Raw genomic sequence first — 21,515 nt, 5'->3', positions numbered from 1 at the left:
AGTGGTTTTTACTTTGGTACAGGTTGTTGCATTCGTTTTCCCTAAGTTACTATATAGTGTTTTGTATTTTCTGTTACATTGACTGTTAATTACACAATATTGGAATTGTTCGCATAGACTTAACAACAACTTGGCCTTAATTTTGGTGAACTAGTGCTTTTGGGGGTCTAAGAAACCGACACAACTCATAGGTGATAAACGTGAGCTTAATAAGGGAAGACAACTCATAGATTAAGTTGTTTTCTAGAAAAATTTTTATGGAAAATAACTCTAGCTTTGAAAATCTTAGAGAGAAAAATTAGACTTTGAGAGAGTTTTAAGAGCTTCCACCATTAGAAATATGGAAGCTAGTTGATAACACAGAGATCAGAAAGGTCTAGATATAGTTTCTTTATTCCAGAATGGCAGTGAGAACAGAATGGAGAGAGATGGTGATAGATCTGGGTTTGCTAGTTTTTTTTTTTTTTTGTATAATAATAATAAAATTAATTTATGATTTAAAATATAATGTGTCAATTTATTTTTCCTTATAGCCGAAGTGTCACTCATATTTTATTGATTTTTTTAATAAAATAATGATGTGGCATTATCTATACCATTTATTATAAAATGAATGGTTCAGATTAAAGGAATTCTATTTGGTAGAGTACCCTAAAAACTTTAAAGGATCTGGATCTAAATTCGGTGCAAACAATAATAATTAAATAAATATCTATCACTAATTGAATTATTTGGATTCATGACAATAAAATATGAAAAAGAAAAGAGAAAAATAAAGGAAAAATAAACGGTGGACTACATATTTGGTTCTTATCCTTTACACTACATTTCAATTTGATCACTAACTTTTCAATTGTGTCAATTCGGTTCATAACTTTTTAGAGCTGTGTCAATAAGTAAATTTTTTATTTTGGCTGTTTGTCACGTCAGCAATTTTCAGTCAATAATAACTATAGAGTCTAAATTGAAACAATATTAAAAAGTTATGAACCAAATTGACACAATTAAAATATTAGTGATTAAATTGAAATATGGTGTAAATGATAGAAACCAAATATGTAATTTACCAAAAAATAAATTAAAAAAATAAAAGAAAAAAATTACTTTTTTTATGTGCACAAAATTACATAGTTTGCTTTAAATTTGGTTGACCTTTAACAACTGTCATTAATGAAAATTAGGGGTGTGTAGCCAACTCACCAATCTGCCAAAACCAACCCAAGCCACCCCAACCTGTCGAGTTGGGTCAGTTTTTAGGGATTGGTGGGTTAGGTTCGATTATGAATTTTTTTTTAAAAGTGGGTCGGGTTGGGTTTAAGTTATAACAATCACAAATCCGTCTAACCCGACCCGACCCACCTATATATTTAAAATTTAAATTATATATACTATATATTTTTAAAAATAATATATAATTAATAATTTTTTATTTAATTTTTTTCCCATATTCAACTCTTCCTATATGAAACCCAAGTAACTCGCAAACCCTAACAATCTTATTTCTCCCTCTGCCACCTCCCACTCCCACTCTTCCACTCCACTTGTATTTGTTTATAACTGAGTTAGGATACTAGTTTATGTATATTTAGTTTATCAACTTAGGTAGTAGGTGAGATATATTTGTTTCTACTCAATTTAATAATAATAGGGATTAAAAAAAAATATGTCCAACCCATGGGTTCAACCCAACCGAATCCAATCCATGTGGGTATAGTTGAATCCCTGTTATGGGTTGGGTTGGGTTGGATTTTTTTTAACCTACCATGGTAGGTTAGGCCAAAAAATCCCCTCAATCCAACCCGACCCGACCTATGCACACCCCTAAATTGAAAATAATGACATTCAAAATAGTATCAAATGTTAAAGATAGAAAAAAAAAAATTTTAATCTTAGGGACATAATTAAAATTGAGCTATATTTAGAGGGTATAATTAGAACTTTTGTAAAAGAAAAGGGGAATAAAAAAGAAAAGAAAAAGACACTTAACATAAGTGAAGTTAAAATAAACATAAAGGCTTATTTTTTATTTTTGCAGCATAGATGCTGCTACTAGCTTACATACAAATCTTGCTTCATGATTTTTAGGTACTAATACAAGTCATATAATTAGAACAGAGGCTGTAATGATGTAATAGAGCCCTAAGTTTTCAATTTAGGAGGCTTTCTAATCTTTGTCGCTTGCTCAAAGCCATAGGCAATCTCAATCAGCTTAGGCTCTGAACCCTTTAGTCCTCCAAAGCATAAGCCAAACGGTTTCCTGTCAGAGCGATATCCAGCAGGGACAATTACTCCTGGGAAACCCCCAATTGCAAGGATATGAGCAGCATTATAATCAGGAGTAACTATTGCATCTAGCTTATTCTTTGTCATCAACTTCACAAAACCTTCTCTAGTTAGTTTTGCTAAATTCACCAGCGCCGCCTTCTCTGCATTTCCAATTCCATTTGTTGCTTCAGCTTTTATAAACAGGTCTTGTCCATAATCTAACCTCTCCTGTATTGGCACTCATGGAATAATCAATAATTAGCTATCATTGAGTATGATTTTTAGTAACAATAAGTTCATGGCACACAAATTTTCACTTTTTTCATAACTATTAATGTCTACTAGCATAATTGCATATAACAAAAAAGATGAAAGTAGTTGGTAATAGGTTTGTGTGAAAGTGATGTTGCTCCAGTCACAACTTACTGAAAATTATGTCCTTAGCATTGCTCAGTTACTTGTGCCGATCTTATATATGAATGTAAGACATTACATAAATCAAGAGAACCTCAATTTATTGTACTCACCAATTTTGAGTTTTTCTTGTTGAAGGCAATCAAATCAGCTAAGGAACGGACTGGGGAAACCACTAGCTCCTTTAGGTATGCATTAATATATCTTTTAAACTCAGCCGCCATTGCAATGTCTTCATCGCTCGACATATAGATTTCGTCAATATTGGTTATTTCCAGATTGTCTACCAAAAATGGTGCCTTGTTTCCTAAATTTGCATAACATATTCACATAATTTTTTTAAAAAGTGATACTACTGTTAGTAAAAATTTTATAATCAAAGCCTTACAAATTGATGCATCAACTTTTAAACACGATTTAAAAAAATATTGGAAATTAATTTTTATGTTTTTGATGTAATTAAACATATTTAATATCATGTTAGTTTGTATGCCTTTTGCAATAAAATTGATAGTAACTTTTTAAAATACATTTGGTTAAGCATTGAAAGTAATTACCTTAGTGTCTTAAGATGTTGCTCAACAATTTGAGCTGTAATCGTATCATTCCCAAAATTGTAGAAGTCCCTCACTATCCCCACTCTCTTAGTGCGGAGCCCATTGATCTTAAGAAATTGTGCATAGCCACCTTTTGGAATGTATCGTGATGTTTCAATTGTTGCATTGTCGTAGTGGTCAATGCCAACAATGGCATCAAGAACATAGACAGCATCTGCTACTGTTCTACAAATGGGCCTGTTCCATCCAAATAAAGTTACGACGAAATTTGTGAAATACAATGATGATGCTTGTTGACAAAAGATTGGTGTAAATATTAAAAAATAAAAATAAAACATAACTAATGTTATGTTAGAAAATATAAGAAATAGTTATGATGTTATTGTAAAGCATATAGAAAAATATGAAGAAAAAAAAATAAAGGAGATAGTGTGTCTTTTAAAATTTTTTAATCAATGGTAGTCCCTCTACACATTTCAAACCCATTAGGGGATTGAGACAGGGTGACCCTATCTCGCCTTACCTTTTTCTTTTGTGTGCCTATATTCTTTCTTGTTAACTCATTTAAGCCAAGTCTTCAAGAGCTCTAACTGGTTTTAGGGAGGGAAGAAGTAGGATTACAATCTCTTATTTACTTTTTGCTGATGACTCAATCCTTTTCTTTAAAGCAAATGACAAAGGTGTCAATACAATTATACAAACTCTCCCTGGGTATTGTCACCTCTGAGGAAGCAAGTAAATTTTGGTAAATCTGAATTAATCCTCAGCCCCAATATTCCTTGACCAACCAAAGACTAGTTAAGCCAACAATTAGGGGGTTAAGGCGTTAAGCTGGTGGATGAGCCTGGGAAATACCTTGGCATCATATTTATACTTAGAGGTAGAAGAATTAATGGCTTTCAGGACATTGTTGTGAAGGTAGCTCGAAAAAACTTTAGGGTTGGAAAGCAAAGTTGATCTCTCAAGTTTGGAGATTAACCCTTATAAAATTGGTGTTACAAGCTTTACCTATCCACAATTTTAACTGTTTTAGATTGCCTGACATAGTTTGCAGAAAAATTGACTCTTTGGTGAATGCTTTCTAATGGGGACATGATACCAACTCAAAAAGATTACATTGGACAGGCAAACCCTGTGCCAACCTAGGGAAGACGGTGGGCTAGGTAATTGAAAACAAAGATCATGAATGAAGCAATGATAGTCAAACAGGTTTGGAGAATTGCTCAAAATCCAAACACTCTGGTGGCAAGAACTTTTAAAGCTAAATATTTTCCTAAGTCTAACATTTTTTTTTCATGTAAGTCTACAACTTTTACATCATGGGTATGGAGAAGCATTCTCAAATACAGAGAATCCGTGGCTGGCCAAGCACTATGGAGGATGGGGAAGGAGAAAGTTATTCCTATCGATCATCCTCTTGGGGTACAGGTGGAAACAACAAAGCCCTCTAACAACTCAAACATCGTTAAGGTTTCTGACCTCATAGATGAGGACCAAAGAACATGGATGCCAGCTCTTCTTGCTAAACTTTACCAGAGGGATAAAATGAAGGAGGTTTTGGACATCCCTCTTAGCAAGTCTCCCCTCCCAAAAGATAAGCTATTATTGTCATATGCTCAATCTGGAAGTTACAATGTTAAGATATAAAATTTTGTATAAGGAAACAGAAGATCGAAACCAAATTAACAGGGCAAATGATATTACACTTGAGTTGTGGAATACATTGTGGAAAACCCAACTTCCATTAAGAATCATCTCACTTACATGGAAAATCCTTCATAGAGGGAATCCTATAAAAGAGGAGTTGCATAGAAGGGGATTCCTATAAAAGATGCATGACCAAAAGGAAAATTGATGAGAGGATACTAATCAACATGGTCTGTGATACTCAGCTAAGATGTTTGAAAACACGTGACCAACAAGAAAGCCAATGAAGGCTATTGATCAAAGGCTTAATGTGGCCTGAAGATGATAGAGAACGCATGTGTTAGGTTCTAAAGATTTAAAATTAAATGATTAGAATATCAACTTGTATGTGTTGGCAAACTGAGAACAAAAATATGTCATAATTAAGTGTTAGACATTGCTCAAAGTTGTACAGGTCAAAACTCAAGAATGTACATACTGTAGGAAAAAGGTTTATATTTCTGTGAAGCTCGACTGATTGAATGGTGAAGCTCAATACACTACAAAAAAAATGGCCTATTGCGGCGGGCCTATTGCGGCGGGTGCGAAAACTGCCGGTATAGGTCGCCTATTGCGGCGCTTTTTCGGCCCGCCGCAGTACATGAGATCTATTGCGGCGGGCCAATGGCCCGCCGCAATAGACCCAGTATATTGCGGCGTACTATTGCGGCAGGCCAGTGACCCGCCGCAATAGACCTCTTTTAGCGGCTTTCAGCTTAGATATAGCGGCGGGTCAATGACCCGCCGCAATAGGCTCGAAATTGCGGCGGGCCTATTGCGGCGGGTGCAAAAACTGCCGCTATATGTCACCTATTGCGGTGCGATTTTGGCCCGCCGCTGTAGATGAGATCTATTGCAGCGTTTTTTGTGACCACCACTATAGGTAAGGTTTTTGTATAAAATTAAGTTTTTGTAGTTTACAATAACGCATAAAAGATGAGTTTCAATATCAAATGGTAAATTACATCCGATTGGCATGAAAATTGGCATGCATGTTAAGAACATATAGAAAATGTGATCCAACAGTTGGAGTTTCAAAATATGAATTCAACTATAAGTTATTGGTTGGTATAACATTTTATAGAGTTACGTCAAGTGTAACTTGAACCCAACCCTATATTTCTTAATTCGATGTGAATTTTGACAAATCTACCGTTAGATTACATTATCTTCATATATTTTTCAGGCTTAAAAAATTTCAAGGTGATCAAAGATTAATAGCCATGTCATCAATCAATTGTTTAAATTCAAGTTTTTGTAGTTTAAAATAACGTATAAAAGATGATTTTAAAAATCAAATGGTAAATTACATCCGTTAGGCATGAAAATTGGCATGTATGTTAAGAACATATAGAAAATGTGATCTAACGGTTGTATTTTCAAAATATGAATTCAACTATAAGTTATTTCTTGGTGTAACATTTTTTAGAGTTACGTCAAGTGTAACTTGAACCCAACCCTATATTTATTAATTCAATGTGAATTTTGACAAATCTACAGTTAGATTACATTATCTTCATATACTTTTCATGCTTAAAAAATTTCAAGGTGATCAAAGATTAATAGCCATGTCATCAATCAATTGTTTAAATTCAAGTTTTTGTAATTTAAACTAACGCATAAAAGATGAGTTTAAAAATCAAATGGTAAATTACATCCGATTGACATGAAAATTGGCATGCATGTTAAGAACATATAGAAAATGTGATCCAACGGTTGGAGTTTCAAAATATGAATTCAACGATAAGTTATTGGTTGGTGTAACATTTTTTAGAGTTACATCAAGTGTAACTTGAACCCAACCCTATATTTCTTAATTCAATATGAATTTTGACAAATCTACCGTTAGATTACATTATCTTCACATATTTTTCATGCTTAAAAAATTTCAAGGTGATCAAATATTAATAGCCATGTCATCAATCAATTGTTTAAATTCAAGTTTTTGTAGTTTAAAGTAACGCATAAAAGATGAGTTTGAAGATCAAATGGTAAATTACATCCGATTGGCATGAAAATTGGCATGTATGTTAAGAACATATAGAAAATGTGATCCAACGGTTGAATTTTCAAAATATGAATTAAACAATAACTTATTGGTTGGTGTAACATTTTTTAGAGTTACATTAAGTGTAATTTGAATCCAATCCTATATTTCTTAATTCAATGTGAATTTTGACAAATCTACCGTTAGATTAAATTATCTTCATATATTTTTCATGATTACAAAATTTCAAGGTGATCAAAGATTAATAGTCATCAATCAATTGTTTAAATTCAAGTTTTTGTAATTTAAAATAACGTATAAAAGATGAGTTCAAAAATCAAATAGTAAATTACATCCGATTGGCATGAAAATTGGTGTGCATGTTAAGAACATATAGAAAATGTGATCCAATGGTTGGATTTTCAAAATATGAATTCAACAATAAGTTATTTCTTGGTGTAACATTTTTTAGAGTTACATCAAGTGTAACTTGAACCCAGCCCTATATTTCTTAATTCGATGTGAATTTTGACAAATCTACCGTTAGATTACATTATCTTCATATATTTTGCATGCCTACAAAATTTCAAGGTGATCAAAGATTAATAGTCATGTCATCAATCAATTATTTAAATTCAAGTTTTTGTAGTTTAAAATAATGTATAAAAGATGAGTTTAAAGATCAAATAGTAAATTATATCTGATTGGCATGCATGTTAAGAACATATAGAAAATATGATCCAACGGTTGGATTTTCAAAATTTGAATTCAACAATAAGTTATTGGTTGGTGTAACATTTTTTAGAGTTGCATCAAGTGTAACTTGAACTCAACCCTATATTTCTTAATTCAATGTGAATTTTGACAAATCTACAGTTAGATTACATTATCTTTATATATTTTTTATGCTTAAAAAATTTCAAGGTGATCAAAGATTAATAGTCATGTCGTCAATCAATTGTTTAAATTGAAAATTTTGGTTATTTTTTTGGTGTATCGGTCATTTTTTATTAAATATATATTAATAACCACATCATTTTAAGTTTTACTAAAATAATTTTAAAATTAATTAATCAAGAAATATATATATATATATATATATATATATATATATATATATATATATGTAAGCCCAACTTGAATAAACAAATAATAAATAAATGTAATTTATTGTAGACCTATATATATTATTATAGGTAAAATACAATTAATAAATATATATTGCCTTAATGGTAAGCACATGTGTGTTTTAAGTTCCTGTCTTGGGTTCTAACCTTCATAACAACGTTTTTCATTTTTAAGTTTCTATTATCAAAACGACGTCGTTTTGAATTTATATAAAACTAAACATCTAAAACTAAAACCCTAGCATCTCTTTCTCCTTCAGCCGCTCTGTCCTCTCTCTCTCTCTCTCTCTCTCTCTCTCTCTCTTTTCACACACAACCTCCATCACTCCTTCTCACACACAACTACTCTCCAACGGCAACGTTGCCAATGGAGATCTGTCCTCTAACCCTAACCCTAACCCCAACCCCACCAAGAAGTCCCGCGATACCGAACGACGTCGTCGCCGCCGTAAGCAGAAGAAGAACTCCATGGCCTCCCAAGCCTCCTCCAGCGACGCTGATTCCAACGATCCACAACAGGTTATCTCTTCTTTTCTTTTGTATGGGATATTGGAATCTGTGATAGCAAAAATGCTTAACGTTTTGTGTATTGATTTTATTTGTATGTTTGCTGAATTAAGTGGAGCATGGAGTTTTTCTTTGTGATTTATTTCCTGCTTTGTTTGTTTGTTTGTTTAGAAACCGAAGGAAAACGAGAGAAAGATCATAGCAAACTACCACTTGATGAGATTTATTTAAATTGAAGAATATATTTCACGAATATCTTTGAAATTGAGAGATGAAGTAATTGTTCTTGAACTCGAAGAAAAAGGAATATAAGCTTGAACTCTATAAGGTGCAAAGTAAAACTTTCTATATGGATATTTGAAATGAATAGAACTGGAAGTAATCTCTCTTCCTAGTTTCTCGATGGAGTTTAATTGAGAGTTTATTTACGTTTAGTTTTCACATTACCGGAGAAGAAAAGCTGAATAAGATAAGATGAATTTCGTTTTCAATTTAAGCTGGTTTTGCATTAGCTTGAAAAGAGAGTATTAAGATCTTAAAAATATAATACCCATATTCATGTTGTCCAATGAATTATAAATCGGGAAGTTCTTTTACATGGTTACGAACATGTTTATTTCTCTTATTCTTATATGTTGGAAATTTGTAGACATTTCCGCAAGTTGAAGTGGAGTATGTCCCGGAAACTCTTGAGCTTGATGATGGAATGGATGAAGAATTTAGAAAGATTTTTAGAAAATTCAGTTTCCGTGAAACTATTGCTACTCGGAGTTTAAGGAATCCTCCCCCCGTCCCTTCTTTTTATGTAATATTGACTTTAAAGTTATTCTATTCTTCCGCTGGGAGAAGTATGAGCCAACACGGATGAATGTGAGATTTTGTCTCTGTTTGCCCATGAACTTGGTCTATAATGCTCACAAGTTAGTTCAAGAAGTTACTCATGAATAACACCTTCTATGTAACTTTCTTTTTTAAAATTGGAAAAATCTCAAGTTTTTTTTATTTTTATTTTGGGCATGGGGAGTAATGCTTGACTACTTCAAATCTATACGAAAGTGAATGTAGTACTATGTGTCAAACATTATTTATCTCATGATGTTACCAAATAGCCTTGATTAGGGGTTCATGTTTCTGATTGGTTACAAAGTAATAGATCAAAATGTATTTTTGTTGTAAATAATGGGCTATTGCTCTCTTCGGTCATTATGACTTCATTTTGTTTTTAAATTCTCTTCTTTGTGTTAGTTGTTTACCATTTTTATTTTAATCAAATCTCGTTTTATTTTATTTGCTTCGGGAGCTAGAAACGGATCAGGTTCTAAAGCAATTAAAGTATATTCAGATGGTAAGTCTTAGCACCCTTTCAATTACGTGTTCATTTTATTGGTCCAAGGAAAATGACTGTACATTAGATTACTTGCGACTAATTTTTTCCTAATCCTTGACTCTCCTTTTGATTATATACACCCCTAGTTACATCTTTTTAGAGTCCATCGACTAGTTGACATTTACTAATTGTCCTAATAACATCAACCAACTAGTTCTAACAAAGTGGTTGGGAAGCAACATCTTTTACTAATTAACATTTCATTTGTGTGAGGAACGAAAAGTAGATGCTAACTTTGTTGAACCAAGACAATGCTTTATGATTGCCTTAAAAGATTTATCTCTCTCTCTCTCTCTCTCTCTCTCTCTCTCTCTCTCTCTCTCTCTCTCTCTCTCTATATATATATATATATATATATATATATATATATATATATATATATATATATATATATATATATTATAAAACAACATAAGAAATAACCCAAAACAGTTCTCACTTTCAATCCCAGTATGGCCAGCACCAAGGTCTATGACATCCTTAGCAAACAATGAATCAGTCATGTGACACTGAAGTCCATGGTTCAAGCTTGAAGGTTTTAATTATTATCTATTTTTGTGGTGCTTGTGGGGAGAGCCATGGACAGTGTTATTGATAGCTTTAAAGAAAACCTTAAAAATGACATTTAACTTTATTTTTGCCAAGTTTTAAAGGTAACTTTTAGGTATGAGTTGCGCGTTTATCACTAATTCATGAACTTTTATCTGCTTTAGGATTCAAATCTTTTGTGTTTGTTCATATTTTTTGGAAATCTATTTTAAGCTTTCAGTGTTTGTGTGCATGTTTCATTGGAGTTCAGTGTGTTTTTTCTCTTATTTAATGCTGTTTGTTTGTGATTATTATATATAGTAAGAAATTAAACAATTAAAAAGAAACAAGTCATTGTAATTCCCAAAGGTTATGGTTGGAGCACATGCTGTCATGGCCAATGGTGGGGTTACAGCACCTGTTGGGTAAGTTTTAAATTTTATATTCTACATTTGTTAATGGTTTTGCCTATGTTCTAGTGTGATGATTGGTTTCTTGTTTGTCCAATAAAGTAACGCGGCATGTCTAGTGTGAAAAAAAAGATCAATTTGATCACTTCATTTAGATTTCTCGACACTTTTTCCAACATCCATAATGCCCAGACCCAGAGACCAGAGAAAAAGAAAGATTTCTTTCCACGTGTGATCTTAAAATATATATATAGTGCATATATTATTTGAATTTTTAGTTGTCACTACCTTTTGTTTGCATGCATTAGCTACGAAATTAACTTAGCCCCTAACAAACCAAAACCTATAAGCATTCGAGAATGTGAGTTGGTTTTTTCGGTAAATGCGATTCTGAGTCATTCGACATTTAATTTAGCAAACTCCAATATATACATATGCACGCTGATGTGCTTTACTGGGAAACAATTAATTTAATACTTCACACTTGACATAGTAGCCTCGTAGGTAATTATGTATCCATTTTTTAAAGGGCAAATTATATATATATATATACACACACACATATATAGAATTTAAAATTATTTTTCACTAGCTATGATAATTTATCTTTATCATCAAGTTACAACACCAATTTTTCTTATTAAAAAAAAGTCAAGATAAAAAATTTTACTAGTCAAAGTAATTAGAACTCATATGTTTTAGAAATATCTAAATCATATCTTCATAAAAACATATAAGTATTAATGCTTAGTCCACTTCATACTATTAAAAAAAAGAAATTGTACTCACACTCAATTAATGTCTTTTTCTCTTCTCCAAAAAAAAAAAAATAGTCTTTTTCTACTTCATACTATTAATGTCTTTTCCTTTTCCATTTTTTAATTCTCTTCACTCTTGTTTTGTCATGTACTCATGTATAAACACATTATTTTTAAGCAAAGTTTAATTAAATTAGTTTTTAATTCATGCTCTCTAATCTTCTCTGGGTTTTTGATTATTGTTTGGGTAAAAATCATACCTTTGATTGATTATTTGGTGGGTAATTCATTTTAATTCATGCTCTCTAATCTTCTCTGTAATTAATTCATTTTGATTATAGGGTTTACAGATGATGTTAATTTTAAGTGCTATATATATAAGATTTAACTTTGTAATGCTTTTGTTAATTCTAGGATTTAACTTGTTAGTCTCTCACTCTTTTGCTTGGGGTGTCTATTATATACTTCCTCTGGACTTGGATTTGCACCCCTTTATCAAATTTCATTACTCATGTTAAAAAAAAAAAAAATCCCATTACAAACTTGAGGTCCTAACTTAGTTGAGGTTGTGGATTCATCTTTTCATCCAGTTATTTGTGGAATCAAATTATAAACTTCTCTTCAGGTTGCACAGAAAAAGTGTGGCAATCTAAGGGCAAGCTCATATTAATATCATTTTTAGCATAGCTTGATGGTGTGATGCAGGTTTCTATAAACATGAGAGCCGTATTTTGCATCAGAATCACCAACTGATGAGTTGCAATCATAAGAAAGCTTTTTCATTGCTTTATAGAAGAATTTAAAGTTAGGAGTAGTCTAGGATATGTACTCTGTTATATGTTTATTTGGATATATTATTCTAGGATATGTACTTTATGGTTATAGACAATGTTATTTGTATTTGATAATGTATTTCTATGTTAATATTATATTAGTTTGGAGACATTTGTGGTGTTAATTAATTACATTTGTGATATTGTGTTAGTAGAGCTAAAACTATTAAACTATTATAGGTTCTTTGTAACAGGTTCGAATGAAAAAAAAAAAAAAAAAGAACCTATAGCGGCGGGCTATAAGCGTCGCAATAGGTTCCCATTTTATCTATTAAATGAAACCCTATTGCGGCACTTTTTGACCGCCGCTATAGGTTCAAACATATAGCGGCGGTCAAAAAGCGCCGCAATAGGGTTTCATTTAATAGATAAAATGGGAACCTATTGCGGCGCTTTTTGACCGCCGCTAAAGGTGAACACAATAGCGGCGGGCACGACCCGCCGCTAAAAGTCATTTGAAACAAATTCGAACGTTGTATAGCGGCGGTTTTTTGCCCGCCGCAATAGACTAAAACCGCCGCTAAAAAGCGTATCTATAGCGGCGGGTTTTTGTACCGCCGCAATAGAGATACTGCGACGCGACAAGCCTGGCGGGTAGAACCGCCGCAATAGCCCCCGCCGCAATAGGTGAAATGTACCTATAGCGGCGGTTTTTGGGGCTTTAGCGGCGGTTTTGGCCCGCCGCAGTAGCCCAGTTTTCTTGTAGTGATATATCAAAAATTGCAGAAATTTTTTTTTGTAGAATTTTACACAGGCCCAAGCCTGCGAAAATGTTTAAGGTTTTAGTCCAACAATCCTACATATAAAAGAAAAACCCTAGCCATGTTTTGAAGACTCTTGGAAGACTTGTGAGTTACTCCTGTGAGATCTGAGAGGTTCTGTACCTTTTAACTCTACAAGCATCTACCAGAACAAGATTTACAATCAAGTGCTGATGCAATATAGTTGCTACATAGATCAACAAGCCGTGATCTGAAACCTTTGAGTGGGATCTCAAAGTCATAAGCGTGGGTGCTTGTGTGCGGCAAATCTAAGAGAGAGGAGTCTGTGGATTCGAAACTTGCACATGACCATGGTAGTAAGTTACTACTTTAGATAGCAATAGATTTAGGATTAAATCTGATTGTAAAAATTTTGATTCTTTATAGTGTATTTGTTTTACCTTGAGGATAGTTAGTTCAAATCCTACCTAGGTTACCTTGAAATTGTTGGTTTTATTGATTTTCCTAGGTCGTCATATCGTGGTGTTCTTTATTTTTCACTTCTTTGCATGACATGATTTGTTATTATTTTAACCGAGATATGAATAATTAACCAAAGTAACTACCTGGCTAATATATTAGGTTAAACAATCTGCATTAAGGGATTTAAACAAACAAACAGCATGATGAAAAAGAAATCTAATAGAGAAGACTAACTATCGATGTGTTCCATAATACTTCGCCTAGATGGTTGAGGACACATGATCATAGGGAAAGACAATGATCAAGTAAGGAAGAAGGATGATTGTGCCCATTGAATGCAGTTGAAATCACTAAGATCGTCTTGTCATAAAATAGCATATTTTAGAAAGATGCATATGGGATTTTATAGACAAATAGGATGGGCTTGCAAAGTAGATAACAACAATGGTGACAGAGAAATTTTATGCTGGCCATTATTGAGAATTGATTAGGAAGAACCTATAGAGTGAAAGAGAAAGAGATAGAATGCAAAAATTAACGTGGATGTCTAGGTCTATAGCAGAAATCCCTTGATGGTTAGATCTTTTCTATTAAGCTCTATGTATTACATAAATTCATTAAAAGGTATTATAGTAGTCTAAATCTTAGGCTAATTCAAACATAGGCTTACACAATATTTACACTGTAAGTAGGATTGGCATTAATGTTTGAGCACCAAATAAGATTGGAATTACTTTGTTTACACTTCAAGTAAATTAAATACAATGAACCTGGAATAGAGTTATAGAATAGACATAGAACTTGACAAGGCATCTCTAACAGTTAATATGGCAAGGCTAAGAAGATATCAAAAAAGTGAAATAACGAAACTTGTAAATGTCATTTTACGATCTTACATTGCAATTCCAAAAAAAATAAAAATAAAATAATAATAATAATTGTATATATTTGGATTGAAATTCTTGTGATATGTACATGGTAAGGAAGTAGAAAATATGCCAAAAGTATTGTAACTCAACTGATACTTCTTAATGTATCCAACAAAGCTGTCTAGGATTAATCAAATCTCCCCTCCCCCAACTATTGCTTTATGAAAGAAAAAGGAAGTATAGCATATACATTTTAATCATGTTAGGCAACTTACATCTATCCTCCTAGAACCTTATTTTATCCAATTTGAGGAGGATCGCCAGAGCAGAAAATTTTTTGTTTTGTTTGCAGCTATAACATTTGACCAAATCTAGGGGGTAAGAAACCAAATGGTGCATTTCAAGAAATTTTTTGACAGCATGGAGCTTTTAAGAAAAATTTGCAAGGAAGTAGAGATGCATCAGAAATTATGGTGCGCTGAGAGTATGCCTATAAGGTAAACAGAACAGCCGCGGTGGCTTAAACTGAAAAAACACGAAACAAAGGTAAATTGTGACGTAGCTATAGGTAAGAACTGCTCCAAAGCTCGAAACTATTCTCAGGTTGTAGTAGAAGGGGATTTTTTTTTTTTTTTTTTTTAGAGTCCATCAACTGTCCAAAGCAGTCCTCCGACTAGAAAATTGTGTGTGATATTGTGACTGTAGCTAAAGTTTTTGTAAGTTGTTATTTTGAGAGAGTCCACAAGGATGTTAGAGCTACTCATGGGCTTGATGTATAGATGGTCCCTTCAGATTCTTTTGCATGCTGGGTTTCATTAGGCTTTGGAGGTGGAAAGGATGAGAGCTTTTTGTCTCTTTTGTTACGAATAAAATTTTCTCTGTTCAATGATAAAAAGAGAGGGAGAAAACTTACCCCACACTATCTTGTCTTGGTGTGATTGGTATGACACCAGCTCGACTAGTGAGACCAACGGTTGGTTTGATGCCCACTACCAAGTTATTACTGGACGGACATAAAATAGAGCCATCAGTCTCGGTCCCTAGTGACACCGCTGCCATATTTGCTGCTACTGATATTGCTGATCCACTACTTGACCCACAAGGATCTCCCATTGTATAAGGACTCTGCACACCATAGCAAAGCAGTTTATGGAACATAAGATCAAACTTATTTTTTAGCTCCATTTATTAAGGTGACTAAGTAGAATTTGTTGCTGTACTTAAAATTACCTAGATATTACAAAATTGGCTAAAAAAGAAAGGGCATTGGCAGCAGTTTCCTAGACCCAATTTCTGAAAAATGTACAAGGAGTGCTTTTTTTTTTTTTTTTCTTAATTTATATGTAAATTTGCACATGATAGAAGGGGTAGAATGCTGGTGGATGTGATTAAGGAGAGAGGGTAAGAAGTCGGGACACTACCAAATCGCCGAGGTGTTCATGTAAGAGACACTAGGGACATTCCTACATGCAAGTCCGTAGTGTTTTGAGAAGAAAAAAAGTAGTTCACATTAAAAGAAAATTCATTTAATTGTAGATATTTTCTTAAACATTTTGATAGTTGTTATTTATTTTGGAATTTAAAATTAAAAAAAAAAAAAGTCTGCGAATTAATCAATATGCCTAATGATATTAATTAATTATTTAGTTAAATGTCATATCCCCAACCAAATCATGTTGTGTTTGTGTTCGTGTCTGTGTCTTCGCTTCTTAGTGAAATGGACTTGAGGCAAAAAAATGCCTAAAAAAATTTAAAAGGTGGATGTATGTACTGCGTATTGGATCAGAGGACAGTGATAAACTTCAAACAAGAGCAATCCAAGATAAAGACAATAAGAAGATCAAGTTTATCTAGATAGAAAAATCAAACTTAACTATAGATTAGATTCATCCAACTCTAAAACCCAACTACAAAATAGGAAGAGATAGCAATCCAAAATGTATTTTTCACTTTTTCCAAGTATAAATATACTATAGTATACCACAACTCCTCTCTGAAAATCATGAGAGTGAGCTCTTTCATTCACATTTAATCAAGCACCTTATGTGAGCCACAAGAAATCTTGCATTGAAAACAAGTAGAATGTGTGTATATAGTGGAAACTGTCATTTCTAGTCCAGCATCAATTTCATATACTTGATCCTCGCAATAATTTTTAACAAATGGGCCTAAATTTACCATGATTTTAGCATTGTTTTCACAATTAAACTCACCTTCCCTTGGCCTTTTCTTGCGTTCCAGCCACTAGGTACAGCATTAGCCCTATAATGAGACCACTCGCTCAAAGTGGCCTTCCCCAATATGATGGCCCCAGCTTTTCTCAACTTGGTTACAACACCAGCATCGCGTGGCACAACTGAGCCAAGCAGTGCATATGAGCCGGCCGTGGTGTTCAACTTATCCTTGGTTGCAATGTTATCTTTGAGCAAAATGGGAATGCCATGCAATGGAGAGAGTGACCCACGTGCTTTAAACTTGCGCTCATGGTCAGCTTTATCAGCTTGGTATAGTGCATCTGGGTTCACTTCTAGGACACCCTTAAGGACCGGGTTGAGTCTGCTTATTTGTTTAAGGTAAAGCTCAACGAGTTTCCTGGAGGTGAGTTGGTTTTGCTTGAAAGCTAGCTGGATATCATGCACGGTGGCTTCTTTGATTGATGAGAAGCCATGGGCGGCCTTGATGGCTTGGGCACTGGATGATGTTGTGACTAGAAGAATCAGGAGCAGGGATGAGAAGACAGTGAAGCTCAGTGGTGAATACTTGGTGGCCATGGAAGTCATGGTCAACTCGCTGAGAGTATTCTATATCCGTGCTTCTTTTTTATAGCGTGAAGCTTGGGTGATGTGTCCACTAGACAAAAGTCACAGAACACTTGATGGGATGCGAGAAAACGTGATTAACTTTGCAATTGTCTCCGTAGGGAATCTGCGTAGGACTCGACATTGCCAAAAGGGCACAGCACTCGTGAGCAAAGTGCTTGCGAATATGGGAAAAAAGGTTTAGGCCGTCTGGCAGGAGTATTGTTTTTTTGGTTTTTAAAATTATGCGAAAATTGTGATTTAAAAAGTATATTAAAAACGTTTTTTGAGTACTTATGATGTAAAAATTGTGTTTTTTTTTTTTAGAAAATGTAAAAATTGTGTTTGGTAGCATATTTTTGTAATATTTTTTTAAAACTAAAAACTCATAATTGGGTATTTGGTATTAGAATGTATTTTTTAGAAAAAGTTTGTATTTCACTCATTCACTTCTTCAGCCCCATCTGTTGCTGCCATCTTATCCGCCAATAGCCCACTGCAAATTCCTATTGGTTCCCAAATGCTTATCTATGTCAGCCTTGTCTTCTGTTGCTGCAATTTTGGTGAGTTCAAACTTCAAACTCTGTATTCTGGAGCAAAGTCATCCACCATTAGGGTTCAAACTTATCATATTGGCCCTACCTCTTCTATTCTATTGGTTCATCTGGTTCAGACTTATCCTATTGGCTCTACCTTTTCCTTTTATTTTCTAGCACAAATCTATACGTCACCAGTTCAGGGGAATTATGAGGTAGTACGAAAATTCACAATGAATTATTAAAGAGAAACAAAGTTTATGAAAAACTTCTATCCCACAATTTTATGGAGAGAAAGCCAATATATATAGAATCATTCCTATAGAAGTGAGATGTACAGATTCAAACAAAACTACCCAAAAAGAGTGACATTTTTTTTTTAATATTAAAGTAAATTAATACATGCCTAATAGATGAAGATGAGTCCAAGAAGGACAAGAGTCATTCTATGTGTTAAGAACATAATTTATATAATTGGCTAACCTTTTAACAAAATGCACTTTACTTGTAATTGGGTAGATCTAGGATGAGTTTAGTACTTCAAGAAATAAGAGTTCAAGTCAAGTGTTAAAGCCATGAAGATTTGATCAAGAAACAAGTAAAGAAATAGTTGTTCACTAAAGCTCAACAGAAATCTCGACAGAATCCTTTCTATCGAAATTTAATGTTGAAGCTCGACAGAAGCTCGACAGAAGCTTGACACAAGCTGTTTCTACCGAGACTTACATAATCAGAATTTCTAGATCTGATTTTCGGACCAAGCTGATGTGTATGTGTTAGGTTCTTTTCTCATAATCCTAGACATATATAAAGCTTATTTTAAAGGCCGTTACATATGAATTGAATGACCTAGTGCCTTATTCTCTCTAAAAGAAGCTACTATATCTTTACGCCAAGGGTTTTGTAACCAAGGAGCTTCCTGATCTTCATTGTTGGAACATTGCAGCCAATATCTTCTTCAAGTTAGAGTTAGTCACGTACTAGGATCCATGCATCATTGGTTAGTCATATACTAGGATTCGTGCATTAAACTGAAAGAGTGCCGCTACAAGATCAAGTCCAATTGGGTATTGGAGTGAAGATTCAACTATATGTTGGTAATTTGGGATAGGCCAAGGGTAGTTGGTAAGATTCTTTTTGCTTGTAATCGCTTGATTGTTGATTAGTGGCTTCTTGGGAGTAGTAACCTTAAAATCACTCTATAGACACTTAATCAAAGAAGATGACTAGAATGACCATACTTATACTCCAAAAATCATGATTGCATTGCATGCATAAATTCATTCATTGCATATTATAAAAATAATCTTGAGATTCTAATGGTTGTGACGGTATATCCAGTTTCTAAATCGGAACGTCGAATTGAAAGATATCACATGATCAAGTTTACACAGTCAGCATGCATTGTGTCTAGGTAGAGTTGACCATGCATGATTAATTTAAATTAATTTTGATTGGTTAAAAAATTAAAATTAATTAAATAATTTTGTGACTGGTTGATAATTAGTGTTTAAAATAGGATTGCTTGCATAGGAATAAATGAGATAATTGGATAACGATAAAATTATGAATAATCTGAACTTTATCAAGATTTATTTTAGAGTATTTATCTACAAGATAATTGTTGTTGAAAAGACTTGAATTATCTTAAAAAGAGATAAAAATCTTAGAATACGGATTGAAAACATGTTTAAGTGCAAGGCTTGGCTCAAGAAAACCTAAAAAGGGAGTCCAAAACGCACCAGAACACGAAAGTGCGATCGGCATCCAAGAGTACCATTCGACACTTTTAGAGTGTCGAACAACATTTTCAAAGTGCCAAATGGCACCCTTTTAGGCTTTGGCCCAACTCTCTTCGAGTGGCGATAAGACACATCTTTTTCGACTTTTTCGCAGAAAGACGCGTCCCAATTCGCATTCTACCTGTCGTTGCTTATTTTTTAAGCACTCCAGCCTCTATAAATAGGAGCTGGATCTCAAAATTTAGCATACTCTTTTACGCTTTCAAGAGACACTTTTTTTCACTCTCAAATTTCTTACCCCCTTTTTTTGATATTCTCTCTTAAATTAGGGTTTTTAGGTTTCAAAGATAATTGCATAAATTTCTTTAAACCCTAAAATATTCTATTGAGAAAAAGAATACGTTCATGAAAGAGGTAGTCTTTTCTTTACTTTTTCTTCTTCTTTCTTTTTAGTTTTGTGATGCATGAATGAATATTTGCGTTAGTATTGATTTTATAGTTCTCATCTCATATGTTGTCAATATATTTTTATTAGAATGTGTTCATGAGGTTGTTATTGTTGAGATCTACTTCTTTATTTCAAAAATCTGCTTGTTCTCATTTTTTTTTCTTTAATAAAAGATTATTCTACATCTTCAGATCTAAATTTTTCTTTAATCAAAAACTGATCTACATCTTTATTAGATGTATATTTGAATTTTTCTTTAATAAAAAACTGATCTATATTTTCTTTAAATGTAAATCTGTTTTTTTTTTTTCTTTTTTTTTTTTACAAAGTAGACTTTGAAATAAAAAAGAGTCATGACTAGTCTAGTTTGTTTGTTTGATGCATGTTGCATAGGTTGATTTTATGAATATAATCTTCTCTAAAATCCTTTTTCCACATAAAAAATAGATTTGATTTTTTCTAATCCTCTACACAATAAAAAAAAAAATTCTTTTATTGCAAAAACAAATCTGATTTTTACAAACCCAAAAACCAATTTTTCTTGTTCCCAACAAAACAGGTCTGATATTTTTTACCAAAAGGTTTTGTTTTACTTTACTCCAAAAACAAATCTGACTTTTTCTTTCACCAAAAACAAGGTTTCCAAATTCACAAAAATAGATCTGATTTTTTTAAAAAAAAACCAAAAATCAATTTTTCATCAAAACACAGATCTGAATTTTTCTTTAAAAAAGAGGGTATATTCCTAAATAAACTTGTGTAATTATGTTTTTCATGTGTACACAACATATCATTCATGTCATGCAATAAGGGGTACATTGGTCACAAGAGTCTAGAAGACCAGACTCTGTTTAGGTAGAATGGGTGCCTAACACTTTCCCATTTCATAACCTAGCCTTCGAATCTAGTTCTCTTAGATAGGAAGATCTATGCCTTGTATTTTGTTTTTGTTTTTGTTTTGTTTGATTTATTTATTTATTTTGGGTAGATTGTAACTAGGACAAAATGCCGTGTAATTATTTGATAGTTTGTAACTAGGACCCAAAGCCATGTAATTTTCATTTTTTTCAAATATGTACCTTTTTATTCAATCAATGATAAAAGAACAATTCAGTCATGTATTTTATATTTATTTTTTCTTATTTTTTTGTTAAAAAAAAGTGGCGACTCCACGCCACTTACCCAAAAAGAGAAGTGCTATAAAAAGCACTACAAAAATTTTTCTTTTTTGAGAGGTACTTTCGAGGTCTCTCACACACCCGGTGGGGTTTTTGCCCTGGTGGTTTTCCCAATTTGTAAACAAATCACTGTGTCAAATTTAATTTCCGCTGCATTTAGTTTAGTTGGTAATTTGTTTGTGCTACCACCCTATTACATGTAATTGAATCTAATTAATTAACTTGGATAATTAATTAATTTACAAGGGGTTAATACATTTTTGCCCTATCACTATGAGAGAGAGAAATCTTGTTTGAGGCA

General features: G+C 33.1%; 1 pseudogene; it reads right to left on the bottom strand.

Annotated features, from left to right (window-relative positions):
* Positions 1-1,997: 1,997 nt before the first annotated feature.
* On the bottom strand, positions 1,998-17,315 carry LOC142643371 (putative amidase At4g34880; annotated as a pseudogene).
* Positions 17,316-21,515: the final 4,200 nt, after the last annotated feature.

This window comes from Castanea sativa, chromosome 7, assembly GCF_040712315.1.
Source record: "Castanea sativa cultivar Marrone di Chiusa Pesio chromosome 7, ASM4071231v1".
NCBI lineage: Eukaryota > Viridiplantae > Streptophyta > Magnoliopsida > Fagales > Fagaceae > Castanea > Castanea sativa.
Note: the sequence above shows the minus strand (reverse complement) of the source record. Positions and strands in the feature narration are given on the sequence as shown.